The sequence below is a fragment of the Lynx rufus genome, unplaced genomic scaffold (assembly GCF_022079265.1).
Source record: "Lynx rufus isolate CCGP_SWC_20201006 ecotype Redwood Valley unplaced genomic scaffold, mLynRuf1.p SCAF_1, whole genome shotgun sequence".
Lineage (NCBI taxonomy): Eukaryota > Metazoa > Chordata > Mammalia > Carnivora > Felidae > Lynx > Lynx rufus.
The window spans coordinates 66228997-66253117 of NW_025814823.1; the positions used below are offsets into that span (position 1 = coordinate 66228997).

General features: G+C 37.0%; 1 protein-coding gene across 1 annotated transcript in view; it reads left to right on the forward strand.

Annotated features, from left to right (window-relative positions):
- Positions 1 to 24121, forward strand: part of GPC6 (glypican 6) — a 1113953-nt gene that overhangs the window by 714707 nt on the left and 375125 nt on the right. The window lies entirely within an intron of this gene.

The following is a 24121-nucleotide window of genomic DNA, read 5'->3' on the forward strand; positions in this document are numbered from 1 at the left end:
CCCCTCACCAAGCACTCTTCAATTTTATAATGAGCCTCTTTATTGTGTGCCTGGTAAGAACCAGTTATGATAGTTGTGGCTAAAACTTGTAGCTGAGATTATTACAGTGTTAACTGTTCAAGTGAGTGTTATTTAAAACATCCAGTAAAGATCTATGAGAAGGTAAGAATCTAGGAAGGTCAAAGTGATTTTAAAAATTTGACTAAAACTATGAAAATATTCTTTCCACAGAGATTTCCCAATATTAAAATTCTTGTTTTGATCATTCAGATGAAGTAAGTGCCACTTTCCTACCTGTAGGGGCAAAATCAGTAAGAGAAAAAGGGTCACTTTCAAAGCTGTTTCTGCACAGCCATAATGCTTTGGAGCTTAAACACTGTGCAGCCCTTCCTTACTTGTCTGATGGTCTGTTGGAAGACACTGTCAAGATAAAGGAGTCTGTGTTAGTACATTTATTCACTGCTTTTTTTGTTTCTTATTTCGTTTCGTTTTTGTTTAGTGACAGTTTCTTTAGAGAATATGCAGAGTTCTGGCTAGATCTCAGGGGGAAGAATGTTCATAATGAATAAAAGGACTGCAGAATGACGGTACCAGTCCCATCCACCAAGGGTCAAGCCCTCTTCCCGCCCGTTACCCTTCCAGGCCTCTCCCACATAGAAGAGAGGTCTTCCTGAATCTCAGATCCCTCCCTTGACTCTCTTCTGAGGTCCCCATCTACCCCATCTTCACAGTCTCTCTCACTGATTCCAAAATGTGACATGGGCTCATAATTACCACAGGTGGTTTATAAAAATATAGATCCCTGAGTTCCCCACCAGAAACAGTAAATCAGAAACGTCTGTGTGTGGGACTTGGGGATTGTTAGTTTCTAAAAGTTTTCTGGGTGATTCTGATGCAGTCCAAAGACTGACATTTGGAAACTCTTGGCCTGTTGTTGGGGTCTGTGATGTGCTCCCCCCCCCATCATCCCATGCCCTGACATGACCTGGGTCCTGCCTCCCTCTACCTCATCTGTTGCTGTCCCAGCCCCCTTTGTATGCTACATTCCAGCCTTACTGATGACAAATGACATTTATCAAGTGTTCTTTCATGATGGGCCTTCTATTATTTAGAAGAACTAAAGCAGTTTAATACATAGGGATGCCTGGGTGACTGTCAGTTGAGCATCTGACTTTGGCTCCGGTCATGATCTTGCAGTTTGTGAGTTCAAGTCCCACGTGGGGCTCTGTGCTGACGGCTTAGAGCTTGAATCCTGCTTCAGATTCTGTGTCTCCCTCTCTCTCTGCCCCTCCCCCGCTCATGCTCTGTCTCTCGCTCTCAAAAATAAAATAAACACTAAAAAATTTAAATATAAATTTTTGACATATTTAATGCGTAACATTTAATGACACTTGTATGATGTGTTAGAACCATGTCTAACACATGGAAAGTATATAATGAATGTTAATGAATTATATCTATAATTAAATATTAAAGATAGATAGCTCATGGCATGTGTTATTTTTTTCCAGCTTGAGATATAATCAACATATAACACTGTGTAAGATTAAGTTATAGAACTTATAGATTTGATGCTCACATATGTTGTGAAATGATTACCAATAAGGTGAGTTAACACATCAATCACCTCACATAATTACTAGTTAAGTGTGTGTGGTGAGAACATTTCAGGTTTACTCTTAGAGCAACTTTCAAGTACATAATATAATATTGTTAATTATTGTCCATATACTGTACATGAGACCCCAGATGTTATTCATCTTATGACTAGAAGTTTGTGCCCTTTGAACAACGTATCTCCACTTCTCCCAATCCCCAGCCTCTGGCAATAATCAATCTACTCTCTGTGTCTTTGAGTTTGGCTTTTTTACATTGCACCTGTAAGTGAGATCACACAGTATTTATCTTTCTCTAACTTACTTCACTCAGTATATGCTCTCAAGTCTCAAATGGCAGGACTTCTTCCTTTTTTATGGCCGAATAACTGTATACAGACATTTTCTTTATCCTTTCATCCATTGGTAGCACTCAGGGTATTTCCATGTCTTGGCTATTGTAAATAATGCTGCAGTGAACACAGGTGTGTGACAGGTACAGATATCTCTTCAAGGTAGTGGTTTTATTTCCTCTGGATATATTCCCAGAGGTGGTATTGCTGGATTATGTGGTGGCTCCATTTTTAATTTTTTTGAGGACCCTTCATATTGTTTTCCATGGTGGCTGAACCAACTTACATTCCCACCAACAATATACAAGGGCTCCCTTCTCACTACATCATCGCCCACAGGTATCTCTTGTCTCTTTTATCTTAAGGGCATGTATTATTTTAGTTAATCCTCATAGCAACCCTGGGAGGTCGATACCATTAATTTCTTCATTTTACAGAGTAGGAAACACAGGTCTTTAGAAACTGAAAAGGGTGACCCAATTGTGGACATTTGTAATTTCTTGAATGTGCCATGATTTCTCTCACTTTGGTGAGGAAGGTGAGGAAACTGATGTACTGTATTCTCCAACCCTAACTCCCTGACACGTGTTTCGTTGTAGTCCCTATTCACACATCACTGGTTGTCATTGTCTGTTTTACCCATTGGTTTTGCCAAGTGGGTTTTAAATTCCTTGAGCTCAGGAATCATGTTTATTAATAGATGCATTGCCAGGACTCACACTGAGTCTGACACGTGGCTAGTGTTCAGTGATTAAATAATAAGAGAAGGACACCACTCTGCAAACTGCTGCCGTGCACCTGATGATAACTAGTGAGATCTCAGGTGTAGACCCTCAAGTTCCTCTAGCACAAGGATAATAAATAATAAAAAGAGATTCAGCCCTCACAGGAGCTCCAGTCATTTGGTGGCTTTCTAGAGCACAGTGGTGACAAGAAATCAGAATTAGGGAGTGCCTGGGTAGCTCAGTTGGTTAAGCATCCAACTCTGATTTTGGCTCAGGTCATGATCTCATGTTCATGGGTTCGAGCCCCACACCAGTCAGCACAGAGCCTGCTTGGGATTCTGTCTCTTTCTGCCCCTCCCCCGCTCACCCTCACTCTCTCTCTAGCTCTTCTCTCAAAATAAACTAAATAAACATTAAAATTTAAAAAAAAAGAATCTGAATAAAGTGTAGGCTCAGGGCCGAAGAACCATCACCCACATCACCTATGGTCTCAGGAGAAGAAATGTGAAGATATGGATGCTATGTAATTGTCATGCTTTTACAGTCAGACAGAAAGTCAGTAATAACACTAGACTGGATGTTAAATGACTTTAGATAGAGCATCACAGTGGCACTCAATAGATTGACTGCTCTTTGTTTAGGAGGTGGTTGAGTCAGACCCAGTCTTTCATACGCTTAGTGCCATTCCTAAGTGAAATGAAATTTGAAGAACGTAAATACTAAGGGTCAGTTTTCCGGAACTAGACTTTAAATGTCTTCCTTTTTTTATTTGCTATGTGGAAACAAATAATATGGAAAAGGAAAGGGATGAGTAAAGGTAAAAAGCACAGCTTCAAAAGACACACACACACACACACACACACACACACACACACACACACACTGAGCTTTTATCTCATGAAAGTATAGATGATCATCTTCAAACACATCACAGAAAATGTGTTTGCCACTATCATTGACAAAAGGTAGTAATCATTCTGCCCACGGGGTTCTAGAACTATTTCATTAATTAAGAACAAACTTGAATTATGTTATTTAGGAACAAAAATAAGTGTAACCTTATGATATGGGAAGAATGGTAGTGTCTGCCTCTTTCTAGAATTTAGTTTCTTCTCAGTACTTATCTTCATATACAGTGATACTTGATATTTCCACAGGAGCAAAGGAAGGAAATTGCTATTTTTTGATGAAGCATTGTGACTTTCAAGGCCTGCTTGTGTATGAATTAGGCCAAGCCTTTAGGGACACATCTAGGATAATATTTCATAAGGATAAGATGTAGAGTTGGGAAGAAAACAGAGGATTTGAAATTTTGTGCAGTGTCACAGGAGGCAGTATGTACATATCTTTTCTAAGTGGAGATGTGCCCTATGTTATCTTGTAAGTATAGAAACCATAAACATATGGCAGCTCAATAGTTCAGTGATGTCTTAAAAGTTCATTGTTTCATTGATTTTTTTTTCTTCTTTAGTAAAATCAGAGTGGACACAAAAGGAGGAAATATGAATGCATTAGCATGAACATCTCAGCTAAGCTTTCTTTTTTTTTTTTAATTTTTTTTTCAACGTTTTTTTATTTTATTTTTGGGACAGAGAGAGACAGAGCATGAACGGGGGAGGGGCAGAGAGAGAGGGAGACACAGAATGGGAAACAGGCTCCAGGCTCCGAGCCATCAGCCCAGAGCCTGACGCGGGGCTCGAACTCGCAGACCGCGAGATCGTGACCTGGCTGAAGTCGGACGCTTAACCGACTGCGCCACCCAGGCGCCCCTCAGCTAAGCTTTCTTAAACACCCAATGTCATACAATGAAAGTCCCAAATCAAATATCACATTTCATAAACTAAATGGTAACTATGTAATAAAACTATTATAAAGTGTTTTTGTCTTATTCTTTCAGTTAATTTATGAAATATTGCTTAGGAAAAAGAAACACATACACACATACATATATTAAATGTTCTCTACTGGTGTCTTCTGGGGAAAGTAAGTGGCCACACAAATTCATCTCCTATCAGGTCATAGGACTTTATCCCTGGTATCTTTAACCATTAATAAAGCACCACAACCAGTGTTTTCTCTACCACACCATGTGTTTTCCATTCAAAACTAGACATCCAACAGAAATCATTTTATAACTTTTTAAAGGCTTTTCCAAAGATTAGTTGCCTATACTTTTGTGGGTCCAGTTCTGGAGTCTCTATTCTATTTCATTGGTCTGTGTGTCTGTTTTTGTGCCAATACCATACTGTCTTGATGATTACAGCTTTGTAGCAGAGGCTAAAGTCTGGGATTGTGATGCCTCCTGCTTTGGTCTTCTTCTTCAAAATTCCTTTCGCTATTCGGGGCCTTTTGTGGTTCCATATGAATTTTAGGATTGCTTGTTCTAGTTTCGAGAAGAATGCTGGTGCAATTTTGATTGGGATTGCATTGAATGTGTAGATAGCTTTGGGTAGTATTGACATTTTAACAATATTCTTCCAATCCATGAGCACAGAATGTTTTTCCATTTCTTTATATCTTCTTCAATTTCCTTCATAAGCTTTCTATAGTTTTCAGCATACAGATCTTTTACATCTTTGGTTAGGTCTATTCTTAGGTATTTTATGATTCTTGGTGCAGTTGTGACTGGGATCAGTTTCTTCGTCATTCTGTTGCTTCATTATTAGTGTATAAGAATGCAACTGATTTCTGTACATTAATTTTGTATCCTGTGACTTTGCTGAATTTCATGTATCAGTTCTAGCAGACTTTTGGTGGAATCTATCGTGTTTTCCATGTATAATATCATGTCATCTGCAAAAAGTGAAAGCTTGACTTCATCTTTGCCAATTTTGATGCCTTTGATTTCCTTTGGTTGTCTGATTGCTGATGCTAGAACTTCCAACACTATGTTAAACAACAGCAGTGCGAGTGGACATCCCTGTCGTGTTCCTGATCTCAGGGGGAAAGCTCTCAGTTTTTTCCCATTGAGGATGATATTAGCTGTGGGCTTTTCATAAGTGGCTTTTATGATGTTTAAGTATGTTGCAACCTCCACACCCGAAAAACAAATATCCAGTGAAGAAATGGGGAGAAAACATGAATAGACACTTCTCTAAAGAAGACATCCAGGGGCGCCTGGGTGGCTCAGTCGGTTAAGCGACCGACCTCGGCTCAGGTCATGATCTCATGGTCAGTGAGTTCAAGCCCCGCGTCGAGCTCTGTGCTGACAGCTCAGAGCCTGGAGCCTGTTTCAGATTCTGTGTCTCCCTCTCTCTGACCCTCCCCCATTCATGCTCTGTCTCTCTCTGTCTCAAAAATAAATAAACGTTAAAAAAATTAAAAAAAAAAAAAAGAAGACATCCAGATGGCCAACAGACACATGAAAAGATGCTCAACGTCACTCCTCATCAGGGAAATACATATCAAAACCACACTGAGATACCACCTCACGCCAGCAGAGTGGCTAAAATGAACAAATCAGGAGACTATAGATGCTGGAGAGAATGTGGAGAAATGGGAACCCTCTTGCACTGTTGGTGGGAATGCACACTGGTGCGGCCACTCTGGAAAAGAGTGTGGAGGTTCCTCAAAAAATTAAAAATAGATCTACCCTATAACCCAGCAATAGCACTACTAGGAATTTACCCAAGGGATATGGGAATGCTGATGCATAGGGGCACTTGTACCCCAATGTTTATAGCAGCACTCTCAACAATAGCCAAATTATGGAAAGAGCCCAAATGTCCATCAACTGATGAATGGATAAAGAAATTGTGGTTTATATACACAATGGAATACTACTTGGCAAAGAGAAAGAATGAAATCTGGCCTTTTGTAGCAACGTGGATGGAACTGGAGAGAGTTATGCTAAGTGAAATAAGTCAGGCAGAGAAAGACAGATACCATATGTTTTCACTCTTATGTGGATCCTGAGAAACTTAACAGAAGACCATAGGTGAGGGGAAGGAAAAAAAAAGTTAGAGAGGGAGGGAGCCAAACCATAAGAGACTCTTAAATACTGAAAATAAACTGAGGGTTGATGGGGGGAGGGCGGGGGTGGGAGGGAGGGGAGAGTGGGTGATAGGCATTGAGGAAGGCACCTGTTGGGAGGAGCACTGGGTGTTGTATGGAAACCAATTTGACAATAAATTTCATTAAAAAAAATAAAATAAATAAAGGCTTTTCCAGTTGTATATCAACAAGATTTTCCCTCCTTTTGAATTCCAAGCATGTTAAATTCTACTCACACTCGACTTATAGGAAGATCCATGAAATACCTTTATGTAGTTCTACAGTAGTAGGTAGGTTTTAGGGAATGTTTCCAAGGTTCTAACATAACCGTAAAGGAACTATAGGTGTGAGAGCACTTTTCAACACACAGGAAGTGGTAGAGAAAAAGAAAGGGCCTCTGTCGAAGTGTGCTCTCGAGTTCTGTCAAGTGAAATTGCTTCAATAAATCAACATACACATCACTTATAGAATAACGGATGCCTGGGTGTGTTTAATGATGTCACATCACTCTTTATCAATATTAAACTTTAGAATTGATATATGTTTTAATTTCATAAATCTGAAGTTTAAAAAAAAAATATTTTCCCTGTTACGTACGTCCTGGAGTTAGATTTGCATATTTGCATATAGTATACAGTGAACATAACATATGTAACATGTATAATCATATTTATATAGTATATATAGGCACATATCTAGTATTTTTATACATGTATTCCACCTTATATACATATGTAGTTCACATAATTTATAGTATGTAGTATATATTTCAATTTATATGTAAATATATTTGGTTTATTTATATGTGTATGTATATCTATGTGTGTGTTATAAGTTTTTGTTTTTTACAGATCCTGTATTAAATCAACAAATTTCATTTCATAAGTTCCAGTTTGATATAGCATGTATTTGTTGAAGATTAATGTTAATTATTAAAACTAGAATCTGCTATGCAAACTTATAAGGTGTGAAAGAACATGTATTGTCAGTGAAATAGAAGGGTACAGCTTGTTCCTTCACATAAAAGTATAGCTCTCCTGATTAGATGAATTTAATTGTCCTTTTTTTCTCAGGCAATGCCTTTCTGTATAATTCTTTTCTCAAGCTTTGTTGAGATGTAATTTCCAAATAAAATTGCATATATTCAAAGTGTATAACATGAAGATTTGAGATACATTTTATATAATTGTACAAATAATTCTACATAATATGTTGCCTTTGGTGTGGTCCCCATCAAAGCAATTTAGGGAAGTTTGTCTGATATCCTAACAGAGAATATTTTCCTTGCTTTTATTTTTAACCTGTAGTTGCACTCAAGGTTAATTCAAAGTATCAAGAAGGTGTGACTGTGACAAGATGTAGTGATGACAGGGGCAAATTAATGCAAGATCAGTGGCCTGGATATCGATTCCTACCATGGGATCGTCGTCATGAAATGAAGTCATTTTTTAATTAGACTTTTCGTTGTAATAATAAATGTTTCTGAGACTAGACTGTCCTTAGCTTTGATGTTGGCATTTCCATTATCACTTATGAACTAAAAAGGACAGTGAGTATAGGAAATTTAGAGAAATGACAAACTCATAATAGACTCTAGGAAAATCGTATGTGTTAAGCTTCTTTTCCTGTGTAAGAAATGCACATAGTTTGTCTGTGGACTCATCAGCTCTCAGAACTCGTTGGTGAATATAAAATGTCTAGTCCGTCATTCTACAGCATTCTCATGAAGATTATCCCATCTGATTTCTTCCTTATGGAAACAATTTAGTGAAGTTAACCTTGGTTTTGGAGCAAGTTCAGTAAGATCTTGGAGCTCAGAAATGGTATTATGTTAGATTCCTCCCTTTCTTACCGGTGGTTTTAAAATGCTGAGTTTGAGAGCCAATAATGAAACTGCTCACCTGCACTATGGCACACGAGAAAATAATACATCTCTGTATAAGCTACTTTTGCTTATGCAATGGATGTGTTTGGATCTGAGTCTTTATTACAAATCTGTTTTTTCAAGAATACCAAAAAACTAACAATAACAAAAAATTCCAACTCATGGGAATTCTTACTTTTTTTTCAAAATAATTTGTTTTTACTCAGTCAAATATAAAAATAGACATGTGTCTCTACTGAAATTTCTGGTTTCAATTTGCTTTGCTCCTCAACATTACCACTGTAGTGCTATGAAGGTTCAGTTGGATAGATATTTTTAAGATAATTTACACTGTTTAGTTTAAATCCAATGTAGCTATTGCTTGATTAGTTATATGAGATTGACAAAATCCCAGCACTTTTAAAGAATATCCTCTACATAGGAATACTTATTTTATTCTAAATATTGAGTAAATTTGGGTGGATAAACCCCCTTATGTGGTGTTCCCCCAACATAAAATGTACGTTGTTTCTTCATTTTATTTAACAGGTCACAGCAGCCTGGTACAGTGAAGACAAAATGCTTGTATTTAGAAGGTATAGAAAAAATAAAGAAGGCTTTTATTTTAAAATTTTTCTCAGGAGAGATTCTTTTTTCAAATTAACAAAAATAAATTGTAATTTCTCAAAGAATAACTTCAAAATCATATTCCTGTTTTCTTCTTTGAAAATTAAGTTTTCATTTAAGTAAGTGCATGAACGTAATCTAGGCTTTAGGTTAACTCTTTATATTCCTGGTGAAGTTTAGGCCAATGTGATAACCTCTTACTCTGGGAATTTAATTGCATGTACAGGAATATTTTACTTAAAAAAAACTACACTATTGCCTCATAAATTGGTTTTATCTTGACTAGTTACTTTAATATTTCTGAGGATTGTTAGTCCTTTCGAAATTATGGCACTGTGCATCAATGATGGAGCACATTTTTGTTCTAGCCCTGATAATCCAGTTTCCATATTTCCCCCCACAAAACAGGTTAAGAATCACTGCTAATCCTAAAAAAGAGGCTTTGATTCTGTTTTACTTAATTCCTTAGAGCTAAAGAGGTGGGAAGCGGTATATGCCAATCAGTAACCGTTCACAGCCCCCCGAAGAAGCACAAGTGGTCAGGTTAAAGGCATTACAGCAATGACCAGATACTAGTTCGGGAAGGAGGACTCTAATCATGTCTGTTGCTGGCCTTTAAATTTGAGGAAGCGAATTTTTCTCATTTATAGAGGTGTGATTTTGTTTTCCCAATCTGCACTTCATTTATAGTTTTATACAATACCCAGTCCTATTTTTAAATGAACACGTTCATTCATTCATTCACTCCTTTAACAAATACTCATCAGACATCTACTAGGGGCCAATTTATATACTATATGCTGAGAATTTAACAAGAAAGAAGACAGACATGAACTCAGACAAAACTTCCATGTTAGTGGTTCTGTAATAGGTCTCATTTTGCAATAGATAAATAACCTGCAGGACTTTCAGTGGAAACACATATTGAATACCTTTTCTGGCCTGATTCTACTTCCTTGGAACATGTTTGATATAAATGTTGACTTCTTAATTTTGGAAGTGTTACAAAGACACACAAAGCCCTTCCTTGTATGGCTGCTGCTGACCCCTTTTTCTGTCTCTCACCCAGCCCTTTCCACGCTGCACCCCATGCTCAAGCTGTTCTTAATTGCATGCAATTCCCATTAAGTTCATTGTCTCAGCTCCTCTGATCCTTTTCATACATTAAGTATGATTAACCTGGAAGTTGTTAAAATTTGTTTTTAATCGTTCTAGGCACCAGTGAACAAACAGGAGTGTGCTCTTGGAGCTTTGTGTTCAGGGATGACAGAAATTTATCAAATAGTCATACACATACACAGCAAAACCTTGGATTGTGAGTAACTTGTTCTGCGACTGTTCCACAAGACAGGCAAGCATTTGTAATAAATTTTAACTTGATAAACAAGCGATGTCTTACAATATGAGGAGTACCTGACGCTGAATGTCACGTGATCAAAACTGAGCCTATGGTTCTTGAAATTTGCTTTGATATACAAGTGCTTTGGATTATAAGCGTGTTTCCGGATGAATTATGCTCACAAACCAGGGTTTTACTGTTATAGTTTCTCAACTGTAAAAGAATAATTGCAATTTTAAATTAGAAATATTTTCCACCAACTTCATGGTTATATTTCCCGAATATTTTCCACAGACCTCATAGAAAATTAACTTGACAGAAGCTACTGGAGATATGAGCTAGACAGACTAGTGTATGTCTGTACTATAATCCTTTCCAGAAAAGATGGGTGAAAAACAAATAACTACGAGTTGGTTTTATCATGTTGAAAAAGCCTAAGAAAAGTTAGATTTTTTTCAGGACAAAATTTAAGAATAATTTTGCTTTTATAAATTTCAAGCTAATAATTTTGATCAGTACATTGGAACTATCACTTGTGACTTCTTTGTAATTATTTCCTTGCACGATTCTTTTGTTGTTGTTTTTTTGTTAATGTTTATTTTTGAGCAGGGAAGAGGCAGACAGAGAGAGGGAGACACAGACTCTGAGACTGGCTCCAGGCTCTGAGCTGTGAACACAGAGGCTGACGGGGGGCTTGAACCCTTGAACCAAGAGATTATGACCTGAGCTGAAGTTGGACACTTAACCAACTGCGCCACCCAGGCACCCCTCCTTGTATTATTCTTATTTGAAATCTGATATCTTTCCCCATCCACTTTGAAGATTCAGTCCACACTGAATGAGTTTATACAATCACTATTATACCATTCCAAGCATGTTAAGGGAAATTGTAGTGGTTATATAATTAAAATCAAAGTACAAACACTACAGAAAACAGACTGAGGTTGGATTATGAATGCTGGCTCCATTGGGAATAGCTTCTGATCATTTCAGCTGCTCATTGTGTGTATATTTATTCTGTGTAAAAAAAATCAACAAAAATAAAAATAAACAAACAAACAAAATTACTCCTTTTTGCCACACACTGCCCTTGAGATGATCAGACTTAGGTTCACTAAAATTATTCCAGTGGTTGTAGTGACCCACCTTTCCAAGGAAACCCAAGTGACATTCTCTCAGGGAGATTTGGAATCCTTAGATGTGTAGACCCATAAAAATATTTTTCTCAATGGTTAGTGCTTTGTTGTCTCCCCTCACCTTTATTTTTTCAAAACATTGCACACTTGTCCCCTGATTACCTAAGCATAACTCCAGCCCGCAGTAAGAGGCTAGTATTATACACAAAATGATGTTTCAGAATTCTGTGGAGTTCATGCAATCTGGTCTCAGGGAGCAATTTTTTAAAATAATTTTTAAATTCTTTTTAATACCAGTATAATTAACATAGAGTGTTATGCTAGTTTCAGATGTACAATATGGTACAAAAGCAATTTTATGCATTACTCAGTGATCATCATCCTAAGTGTACTCTTAATCCCCATCACCTATTTCACCCATCCTCCCACCCACCTCTCCTCTGGTAACTATCTGTTCTCTATCGTTAAGAGTTACCTTTTTCCTTTCTCTCTTTTATTCCCTTTGCTGTTTGTTTTGTTTCTTAAGTTCTACAAATGAGTGAAATAATATGGTATTTGTCTATCTCTGACTTATTTGACCTAGGTTTACACCCTCTAGCTCCATCATGTTGTTGCAAATAGCAAGATTTCATTTTTTTGGCTGAATAATATTCCAGGGGATATATCCCACATCTATTGACGGACGCTTGGATTTCTTCCATAATTTGACTATTGTAAATAATGTTGCAATGAACACAGTGGTGCCTATATCTTTCTGAATTGGTTTTCTCACGTTCTTTGGGCAAATACCCAGTAATGGAATTACTGGATCATATGGTAATTCTGTTTTTAACTTTTTTGATGAACTGCCATATTGCTTTCCACAATGGCTGCACCAGTTTACATTCCCACCAAATAGGGTTCATTTTCTCCACATCTTTGCCAATATTTGTTTCTTGTGTTTTTGATTTTAGGCACTCTGACAGATATGAGATGATACCTCATCCAAGTTTTGATTTGCTATTTCTGATGATTAGTGATGTTGAGCATCTTTTCATTTGTCTGTTACCCATCTGTGTGTCTTCTTTGGAAAATGTCTATTCAGATCCTCTACCATTTTTTAATCAGATTGTTTGATTTTTGTGTTTTTTCGTTTTTGTTTTTGTTTTTTTGGTGTTGAGTTGTATAAGTTCTCTATGTATGTTGGATATTAACCTCTTATTGGATATGTCTTTTCCAAATATATTCTCCCTTTCAGTAGGCTGTCTTTTTGTTTTCCTGATGGTTTCCTCTACTGTGCAAAAAGTGTTTTATTTTGGTGTAGTCCCAATAGTTTAATTTGGCATTTATTTCCCTTGCTTCAGGAGACATATCGAAAAATGCTGCTGTGGCTGACGCCAGAGAGATTACTGCCTGCATCCTTTTCTCAGATTTTTATGGTTTTAGGCCTCACATTTAGGTCTTTAATACACTTTGGACTTATTTTTGTGTATGGTGTAAGAAAATGGCCCAGTTTCCTTCCTTTACATGTTGCTGTCCAGTTTTCCCAACACCATTTGTTGACGACACTTTCTTTTTCCCATTACATATTCTTGCCTTCTTTGTCATAGATTAATTGATCATGTAACTGTGGGTTTATTTCTGAGTTTTTGTTCCATTCCATGGATCTATGTGTCTGTTTTGTGCTAGTATAATACTGTTTTGATTACTATAACTTTGTAGTGTATCTTGAAGTCTGGGATTGTGATATCTCTAGTTTTCTTTCTCTTTTTCAAGATTGCTTTGGCTATTTAGGATCTTCTGTGGTTCCATACAAATTTTAGGATTATTTGTTATAGTTCTGTGAAAAATTATGTTGGTATTTTGATAGGAATCCCATGAAATCTGTAGTGTGGACATTTGGGTAGTATGGACATTTTTAACAATGTTTATTTTCCCAGTCCTTGCATCATCTTCAATTTCTTTCATCAGTATTTTATAGTTTTCAGAGTACAAGTTTTTCAGCTCCCTGGTTAGGTTTATTCCTATTTTATAATTTTTGGTGCAATTGTAAATGGCATGTTTTTTTTTCTAAGTTTCTCTTTCTGCTGCTTCATTATTAATGTTTAGAAATGCAACAGATTTCTGTATATTGATTTTGTATCATGTGACTACTGAATTTACTTATCAGTTCTAGTAGTTTTTTGGTGGAGTTTTTAAGGTTTTCTATGTATAGTATCATGTCTTCTGAAAATAGCAAAAGTTTTACTTCTTCCTTACCAATTTGGATGCCTTTTATTTCCTTTTCTTGTCTGAATGCTATGGCTAGGACTTGTAATACATTATTGACTAAAATTGGTGAGAGTGAACTTCCTTATCTTGTTCCTGATTTAGGGGGCAAGCTCTCTGTTTTTCATCCTTGGGTATGGTACTAACTATGGATATATGGCCTTTATTATGTTGAGGAATATTCACTCTAAATGTACTCTGTTGAGGGTTTTTATCACGAATGGATATTGTACTTTGTCAAATGCTTTTTTGCATCTATTGAAATGATCATATGGTTTTTATCCTTTCTCTTGTTGATGGAACGTAGTATGCTGATTGATTTGGGAATATTGAACCACCTTTGCATCCCAGGAATAAATCCTACCTGATCCTGGTGAAAGATTTTTTAAATGTATTATTGGAATAAGTTTGCTAATAGTTTGTTGAAGATTTTTGCATCTATGTTTATCAGAGATATTGGCCTGTAGTTCTCTTTTTTAATAGTGTCTTTATCTGCTTTTGATATCAGAGTAATGCTGGCCTCACAGAATGAATTTGGAAGCTTTCCTTCCTCTTTTATTTTTAGAATAGTTTGGAAAGGATAGATACTAACTTTTCTTCAAACATTTGTTAGAACTCCCTTCTGAAGCCATCTGGTACTGGACTTTTGTTTCTTGGGAGTTTTTTGGTTACTGATTCAATTTCATTGATGGTAATTGATCTGTTCAAATTTTTCTATTTCACCCTGCTTTAGTTTTGGGAGGTTATATGTTCCTAGGAATTTATCCATTTCTTCTAGGTTGTCCAATTTGTTGTCGTAAAACGTTTCATAATATTCTCTTTTAAACCTTTCTCTTTCTGTAATGTTGGTTGTTATTTCTACTCTTTCATTTCTGATTTTCTTTATTTGAGTCTTTTTTATATGAGTCTGGCTAAAGGTTTATCAATTTTGTTGATCTTTTCAGAGAACCAGCTCCTGATTTTTTTGATCTGTTCTTTTGTGGGTTTTTTGGGTTTTGTTTTTTGGTGTGTGTGTGTGTGTGTGTGTGTGTGTGTGTGCGCGCGCGCGCATTTACTATTTCATTTTATTTCTGATCTAATGTTTATTATTTCCTTCCTTTTACTGGTTTGAGGTTTTGTTAGTTGCCTACCTTTTCTACTTCCCTTAGGTTTAAGGTTAGGTTGTTTATTTGAGATTTTTCTTGCTTCTTGATGTAGACCTATATTGCTATAAACTTCCTACTTAGAATAGCTTTTGTTGTATCCCAAAGATTTTGGACACTTGTGTTTCTATTTTCATTTCTTTCCATGTATTTTTAAATTTCCTCTTTGATTTTTTGATTGACCCAATCACTGTTTAGTAGCATGTTCTTTAACTTCTATGCATTTATGTTCTTTCCAGATTTTTTCTTGTGGTTGATTTCTAGTTTCATGTATTGTGGTCAGAAATGATACATGATATGACTTAAATCTTTTTGAATTTGTCGAGACTTGCTCTGTGGCCTACCATGTGATCTCTTCTAGAGAATGTTCCATGTGCACTTGAAAAGAATGTGTATTCCATTGGTTTAGGATGGAATGTTCTGAATATATCTGTTAGACCCATCTGGTCCAATGTGTCATTGAAAACCACTGTTTCCTTGTTGATTTTCTGTTTGGATGACCTATCCATTGATGTAAGTGCAGTGTTAAAGCTCCCTACTATTGCATTGTTACTATCAGTTACTTCCTTTACATTTGTTAATAGCTACTTTATTTATTTGGGTGCCTTCATGTTGGGTGCCAAAGTATTTACATTTGTTATATTTTATTGTTGGCTTTTCAATCCAATGATAAAATATAGCAATATAACAGTCCAAAAATATAATGTATTATAATATAATGTAATCCAACAATATAATACAGCATATAAAATTTTATGCACCATTATGATTATATAGTGTCCTTCTTTGTCTCCTTTTAAAGGCTGTATTTTAAAGTCCTTTGTCTGATGTCAGTATTGCTATCCCAGCTTTCATTTCACTCCCATTCACATAAATGTTTTTCCACCCCTTCACTTTCAGTCTTCACTTTTAGTTCTGAAATGACTCTCTTGTGGGCAGCATATAGATGGGGCTTGTGTTTTTATCCATTCAGTCACTCTGTCTTTTGATTGGAGCATTTAGTCCATTTTCATTTAAAGTAATTACTGATTGGTATATATACTTATTGCCATTTTTTTACTTGTTTTATGTTTGTTTTTTTGTAGTTCTTTTCTTTTCCTTTCTTCTCTTGCTGTCTTCTCTCATAGTTTTATGGTTTTCTTTAGAGATATACTTGATTCTTTCTCTTTATTTTTTACATATCTATTAGTATTTTTTTTGTGTAGTTACCATTAGGTTTATATATAACATCTTATGCATTTAGCAGTCTATATTAAGTCGGCGGTTACTTAATTATGAGCCCATTCTAAAAGCACTAAATTTTTACCATCCTCCCCTTTTAGGTATATGGTGTCCTACTTTATGTCCTTTTATTTTGTGAATCCCTTGACTGGTTTTTATAGACATACTTGATTTTACTGCTTTTGTGCTTTCTACTTTTCTTACTCCTGCTTCTCGTCTTTTCTTTCTGCTCGAAAAATCCCCACTAATATTTCCTGTAAGATTGGTTTTGTGGTGATGAACTCTTTTAAGTTTTGTTTTTCTGGGAAACTATGTCTGTCTATTCTGAATGATAGCCCTGCTGGATAGAGTATTTTTAGCTGTAGGTTTTTTTTCTTTTAGCACTTCTGGCCTACAAAATTTCTGCTGAAAAATCAACAGATTGTCTTATGGGGTTTCCCTTGTATGTCATAGTTTTCTTTTCTCTTGCTTATTTTACAATTCTATCTTTATCACTACTTTTTACCATTTTAATTACTATGCATCTTGGTGCAGACCTCCTTGGGTTGATTTTGTTAGTGATTCTCTGCCTCCTGGATCTGGATTTCTGTTTCCTGCCCCACATTCAAGACATTTTCAGCTATTATTTCTTTGCATAAATTTTCTGCCCCCTTTTCTGTCTCTTCTTCTGAGATCCCTATAATGCAAATGTTGTTGTGCTTAATGGTATCACTGAGTTCCCTGAATCCACTCTCATTTTTTTTTTATTATTATTCTTTTTCTTTCTTCTACTCAGCTTGATTACTTTCCATTACTCTGTCTCCCAGGTCACTGATCTATTCTTGTGCTTCCTGTAATCTACTATTTTTTCCCTTTAGTGTATTTTTAACTTCTAGTATAATTTTTTAAGTTTATTTATTTTAAAAGAGGAGAGGGAGAGAGAGAGAGAGAGAGAGAGAGAGAGAGAGAATTCCAAGCAGGCTCCCCACTGTCAGTGTAGAGCTTGGTGCGGGACTTGAACTCATGAACCATGTGATCATGACTTGAGCCTAAATTAAGAGGCAGATTCTTAACTGACTGAGCCACTCAGGCACCTCTGTAGTTTTAATTTTTAATTAATATTGAGTTCATTGTCTCTGCTTGGTTCTACTTTATATTTCCTATATCTTTGTTGAGGGCCTCACTGAGATCCTCCACTCTTTTTTCAAGTCCAATGAGTATCTTTATGACCATTATTTTAAATTTTCTATTAGACATATTACTTATCTCTGTTTTGTTTAGCTTTCTTACTGTGGTTTTATCCTGTACTTTCATTTGGGACATATTCCTCTCTCTCCTCATTTTGTCTAACTCTCAGTATCTGTTTCTATGTGTTAAGAAAGTCAGGTACATTTCCTTCTCTGGAAAGTAGTGGTCTTATGAAGAAGAGGTCCTATAGTGCCCTGCAGTGCAATGTCCCCTGTTCACCAGAACGTGGCACTTCAAGGTTATCTCCTATGTGTGTTGTATGTACCATACTGTTGTGGCTGAGCCTCTTTTGCCTTCTGTCCTGTTGTCTGCAATGTTATGGATGGCATTTGGTCCCTGTGCTATTAATGAGCCAACCTGGGACCACCTTGGGCTTGAGTTGCATCAGACCAGATGTTTGCCAGAGCTACTGTCACAGTAAATGCCAAGGCACTCTCCCTTTGTTTTCTCCTGAGAGACCTTGGTGGGCAGGGACTGCACTCAGACCAGATGTCTGCCTCCATACCACGGCTAGGGCTGCAGTCCTGTGTGTGGTTATCTTCCCCTCTTCCCAGTGCAGGAGTCACTTCAGAGTGGTGCTGGCCATTGTCAGGGCTGCTTGCATAATGCCACACTTGTTGCAGGCTTTGGGTAGACTCCTGCCAGAGGCAGGCTAGATGTGGCAGGTCTTCAGGAGAATGCACAGGTAGGGGTGCTGTTAGCAAAGAAGGTGGAGAGTGTTTGCACTGGTTTCCGCAGGTATTTGTGTATCGTGTGTATCTAGGCTGGGGAGTGGGGGAGGGAAATGTGCCCACTAGCTCTTTGGTTCTTGGAGAAATCTCCTGAAGATCCTGACGAAACAATTCAAAATAGAAGATCCTGTATGGATTTCAAAGTGTGTCTTTATTCTTAGGATATCACTTATCTTTCCGTAATATTTATTTAGGTGAGATTTTGCAAATTTTTTTCTCACAAAAATAGCATAGATCTAGAAATGGTGTTGTGGGAATCCTAATTTAGAAAAAAGAAACCTGATTTCTGATCCTGAGGGTGGCCACTATTTTTTGACATTGTCATCTGTGTTTTGGTTAACCTCAGTTTTCCTCATCAATAAAACCAAGGGGTTGTATCAGAGGCACGGTATTCAAACTGTGATCATGAGAGACCCAAAGGATCCTAGTGTGGGAACAAAACTAAGTAGCCTTGTGAGGCATGATCCAGGTCCCCTCCCTTCTTATAAATCCAAACTCTCCATTTTTTTTTCTCTTTTAAAATTGTCACTTTTCAGTGACATCTTTTAGCACTGAGTTTTCCTGATGAACAAATGAATGAATGGACATATGTTTCTTGATGGCTCTAAAATGCCATAGGGGGCATCCTATTAGACCAGATTTTTGCCCTTCACATGAAAGAAGAAGCAGGTATATATTTGATACTTCATCTGTTAAAAGCAATTGAGTTTTTCTCTTTGATTATGTTATTAGAAAAAATTGGGCTTTCTTCCAAACATCTTACCCCACTGGCTAATCACCTACTTTATAAACAGTCAGTTCCAAGACAAAATAGTGAGTGTGGGGAAAATCTGGGGGCTGTTCAAATCTTGGTGCTTACTCTTCAAACCAAAAAAAGGAAAGTCTTGACCTCTTTTCTTAGCCATTATCACACTAACCTAAGAAGACATATGATTCTGAACAAATGTGTGTGCATATTTATGCATATGTATACTTTTCAGGATTTCGAAATAAGAAAAGAGGGGTGATGTCTTTATTCAGAAAAGGAAAGATTAGCGAATAGAACAGTGAAGAAAGGTGATAATTAAAATGAGTTGTATAGGGGCACCTGGGTGACTCACTTGGCTAAGCGTCTGACTTCAGCTCAGGTCATGATCTCACAGCTCATGAGTTTGAGCCCCGTGTTGGGCTCTGTGCTGACAGCTCAGAGCCTGGAGCTGACTTCAAATTCTCTCTCTCTCTCTCTTTCTCTCTCTCTCCCCCCCCCACTCTGTCTCGCTGTCTCTCTCTGCCCCTCATCTACTCACACTCTGTCTCTCAAAAATAAATAAACATTAAAAAAAAGTTTAAATGAGTTGTGTAAATGCTCCTGCATTTGCTTTATATATGGTGAGTGTTCAATCAATGTTGCTGATACCTAAGTGATATTGAAAGCAGACAGCAGGGGTACTGCCACTTTATCAAGTGAAGTAAAACCTAAGGCAAACTGAGAGATAAAGATCTAGCCACAGTGATGAGTTCTTTCTTTCCTAGCTCTCCCTTTCCCATCTCAAGTTTAGACTTTGATTTACTCTCTGGCCCTGGTGATTTTAGATGTAGCCACACAAACTTGCTCTGGTCAATCTCTGTGAATAAGTAATGTGGACAGAAATGTTGAACACCAAAACCCTCATTTATAGAGTTTGCTGATTTCTGTGGTGTAAATCAGCGATGATTTTGGGAATGATGTGCAGTACCATGCCATTGTATAGCATTTCCATCATTTCCAACAGTAGATGTCAATAAATCCAATAGCACAGATGATAGTAAAACAGATTAATTAATGGGTGATGAGTTTTGAGCATATATTTTTGTTTTTGATGTCATTTACATAACCTTAAGTTACATACTTTAATTGTTAACAACTCATTCACCAAATTCCCAGAAAATCAACACTGTCTCCTGGAAGTTGACACTAGACAACTCTGGCACATTGCTACTTAAGCAGCAGTGAGCCCAGTCCCTCCGAACAAAAGCTTTAAGGAAAAGCCCATGGCTCACAGGTTTTCACTACTTCCCTCTCCTATCATAGCTAAAATGTTCCAGATAGAAGCTGCTGCATCAGCTCCGGTCCCAGGCTGAGGACAGTATGGAACAGATGGAGAGCAAGAAGTAAATTTTGTTGTTGTTGTAAGTCAAGGAAACTTTGGGTTGGTTTTTACCATGGTGTTACTCTAGCCATCCAGGGCACACACTCAAACTGTATAACTTACAAGATTGTGTGAATAAACTTTAATTCCCCTGATAAATGGATTATGTTAGAGATTTCCCACACTCCTGAGTGGAGCATTATCTCCCGAAGTCTGGAAGAATAAATGGCAGAACCAAAACATTTATAGATTATCGATATATATTAAATGACAAGGCAAAAAATTCAATTTTCTCCCAAATTGCCAATCAGCTTGATTTTTCCTCATCTGGCAATTCGTCCTGAATTCTAATCTATACTTGGTTCACAGAAATTTGGGAGTCTACAAAGTAATGACTTCTCCTTTGATGATCATTATGTAGACTTTTTAAAATTCCCTGTATCTCTGGGTTTTTTTCCCTTTAATTTCCTGTTTCTTCAATACCTTGTTATGCATCTTTGTCTCTGTGGCTCCTGCTAACTCTTCCAGGAAGCCCCAAACTAGATGTGTAGATAGTAAGTTACGTTAAGTCAGGGATCCTACCCATTTTGCTCACTACGTATTCTCAGTGCTTGGCAAATAATTGGTGTTCACTTATGTTTGTTAAAAAAAAACTACTGAAATAAAACACTTTTGAAATCCATTTAGTGTCATGTATGTGGCGTTATATTCCTTCTTCTATATCACACTGAAGGGATTTGTGGATGTGTGTTAGCCTAAACCATAAGTCCCTTGAGGACAGTGGCACTGTCGTCTTTCTGCATAAAACCATGGACATGCTTAGCACTCATAGCAGGAATTTAATAAATATTTGTTTTATTTGAGCATCCTCTAAACTTCTGGATAGAGCAATGAGATGTTTCCCCATGGATTTAATTGTATTCAGAGTTGGACAGTTTGGGCTAGGGCTTAGGAATGACAACAAGACTAAGAAAAGGTGTTTTGCTGATGATGGTGTATCATCATAAAATGTGTACAGAATCAGCCTGGTAGAAACTTAAAAGGGTACATGAATTCAGTATCATAATCACTTTGCATTTACATAGCACTTTGCAGCGAAATGAATTTCCAAGCAATTTGCCAAACATTTTTACAAAGGATCACTTGGCTGAGTCCCAAAGAGTGTCTTCTGGGGTGGGACCCTGCAGCTGTTCACAGAGTATATCGAGACACCAAAGAGCTGGCTTACTGAGCTGTGCAGGGGGGACATGCTTATGGGAAGCTGCCAGGGACTGGCACAGCTCTTCTCTGAGGATGTCTATCCTCCTCCATTGTGGGGGCTTGTCTCCCACAGGAAATACTGCTATTTCCAAAAAAAAACATGGGAGAAGGGTTTCTAAACATTTTCAACAGGCATATTACCCAGCTTAGGAAGAAAAAATAGGCAGAGTAATTGATTTCGTACCCAGAGGACAACCCGAGTCATTACAATTCAATCCAGCAAACATTTATTGAACACCTCAGGCAAATTCCTTAAACTCTCTGAGCCTCAGTTTCCTTACTTGAAAAGTTTTTTTCTCCCCCTCAGAGGTTATTATGAGGATTAAGTGAGTATAAATTAAATTAAATGAAGAATGAGCATACAGGATTTAGCATACAGCATTCCACTCATGCCTTTTACCTGGTGTTATTTTTATTATTATCACTGATTCTATATCTTAAATACATCACTATGTGTAATTGGAAAAGAGTAATTAGGTTTTTTTCTTATAAATAGTATCTTATTTGTATTTTTTATGATTATAAGTAGCTTCCATGATGACTTAAGATTATTTTTGTAAATTCAAGAATTGTTCAAAATCAGTATTACCAAATCATGTATACTCTCAAATCTTTAAGAACGTGAGCCTTTATTGCTGTTATATGTGGGATTATAGTTATGATCTAATGAGCAAGAAGTGTGACTGCATTTAATCAGATCTAGCTGAATGCCATGCCACACTCTACATTGTTGTACGTTTCAGGGCACAACAAAAACCCTGGAAAAATCAAAACAGGACCAAAACAGAATGCTCGATTCAAAAGTAATATGCTACATATATGAATGAAAAAAACAGATGATTTTATTCAAAAGTATACTTTAGAAAGTCAAAGTCAATGAAATATCAAAGAGAAATTGCAGCCCACAGAGTTAAACAGGCATGGCAGATTTTATTTAAGACTTGCAAAAGGGGAGTGAGGCTCTTGCAGTACTGGAGAGACGTGGAACTCAAGGCCACATAAACAAAAGGCAGTAGGGTTTCTAAGCACTGAGGTGGACTGTTGGATGTACTGGAGGAGGTTGGGGGGAGGGTTGGTCAATGTGATTAGACCATTTCTTTTTGCTAATTGGTGCTTATTGAGTTGAAGTTAGTCTCCTGCTCTTTCATAGAGAGTGGGAGATAAGGACCCTATCTTTTTTTTCTTTTTTTAAGTTTATGTATTTATTTTGAGATACAGCGGGCACGTGAATGGGGGAGGGCAGAAAGAGAAAGAATCCCAAGCATGCCCAGCACTGTCAACGCAGAGCCCCACGTGGGACATGAACTCACGAATGGTGAGATCATGACCTGAGCTGAAACCAACAGTCAGAAGCTTAGTGGACTAAGCCACCCAGGCACCCCAGGACCCTACCTTTTTGATGACCACTTTTAAAGGGAGGGCTCAGGTCATTGAAAAGGATATTCCTAGATTGTAAAACTGGCAAAAGGCTAAAAAAAGATAGAAATTTCAGAAGGGTAGAGAAAGAATTTATAATCACAAGTTTTCTAAAGTAAATGCTCTAACAAAAGGAAGTTCAGAGAATAATATGAAGAAAGCTTTCTAAAAGTTGGTCAAGCTGAGGGGGACATTAAATTCATCTTGGTCAGTACCCTCCCATAAAACTTGGTCAGCTTTGCTCTCCAGAACTGCCTCAATGCAGTGAACAGAGTTCAAAGCATGTTAGCAAAAGGATATTAATTTTTTCTATATGCCTACTGATCATGCAACTGGTGAAAAGAACAGGACAGATAATTGTATTGGCAGAAGTTACTACTTGGAATATCTCAATATTCACCTAGATTTATCTTAATTTATTCTAGAAATTAATCTATTTTTTTCTTTTGCCAGAACATTTCCTTATTACAATTGGATTATCAATATATTAGAGAGGCATACTTGGAGTTGTTATAAAGTAAGGTGAATTACAGCATAAAATGCTTAAGAATCCTAAGTCCCATTGATGGTTTTTATGAGTTCCATATTTCCCTGTATATTCAGAAGGGGCATAAGTTCTAGTGTCTCAAAATATGTAAAGACATAGCAAATCTTAAAATTTTAGCAGAAGTGTTTTGTAATTTTTTTCTCATTAATAGAGATTTGAATGGGGTACGTAGATCTCACAGGCACTTTGTAGAGCTCGACCCTGAGAGTTAGTTATCTCAATTGAAGCTGAACCTATTTTACTGAAGCCTGGAAAAGGGAAAAGGCCAACTGTAAAGTGCTTTAATTTTTTTCTAAATGGCTTTGCAAAGTACTCAAGAAAAGTCATTGTCATTGGACATTTGGCATGATTCTGCTGTTGTTTCAGATTCAGACAGATAAATGAACGGTAACACAGTCATCTTGAAAGAGGGAAAAATTGACAAAGGGGAAGTGAATAATTCACATCTAGCTGTGAATGAAAATAGTCTGAAGCCACAGCTAACTAAGCCACATGCTTGTTCTCCAGTGTTGGCAACCGTGGTCAATAACCAGTCACAGCTAAGAAAGCAGCGTGTGCTTTCTCCAATGTTGGCAATTCCAGTCAATAAA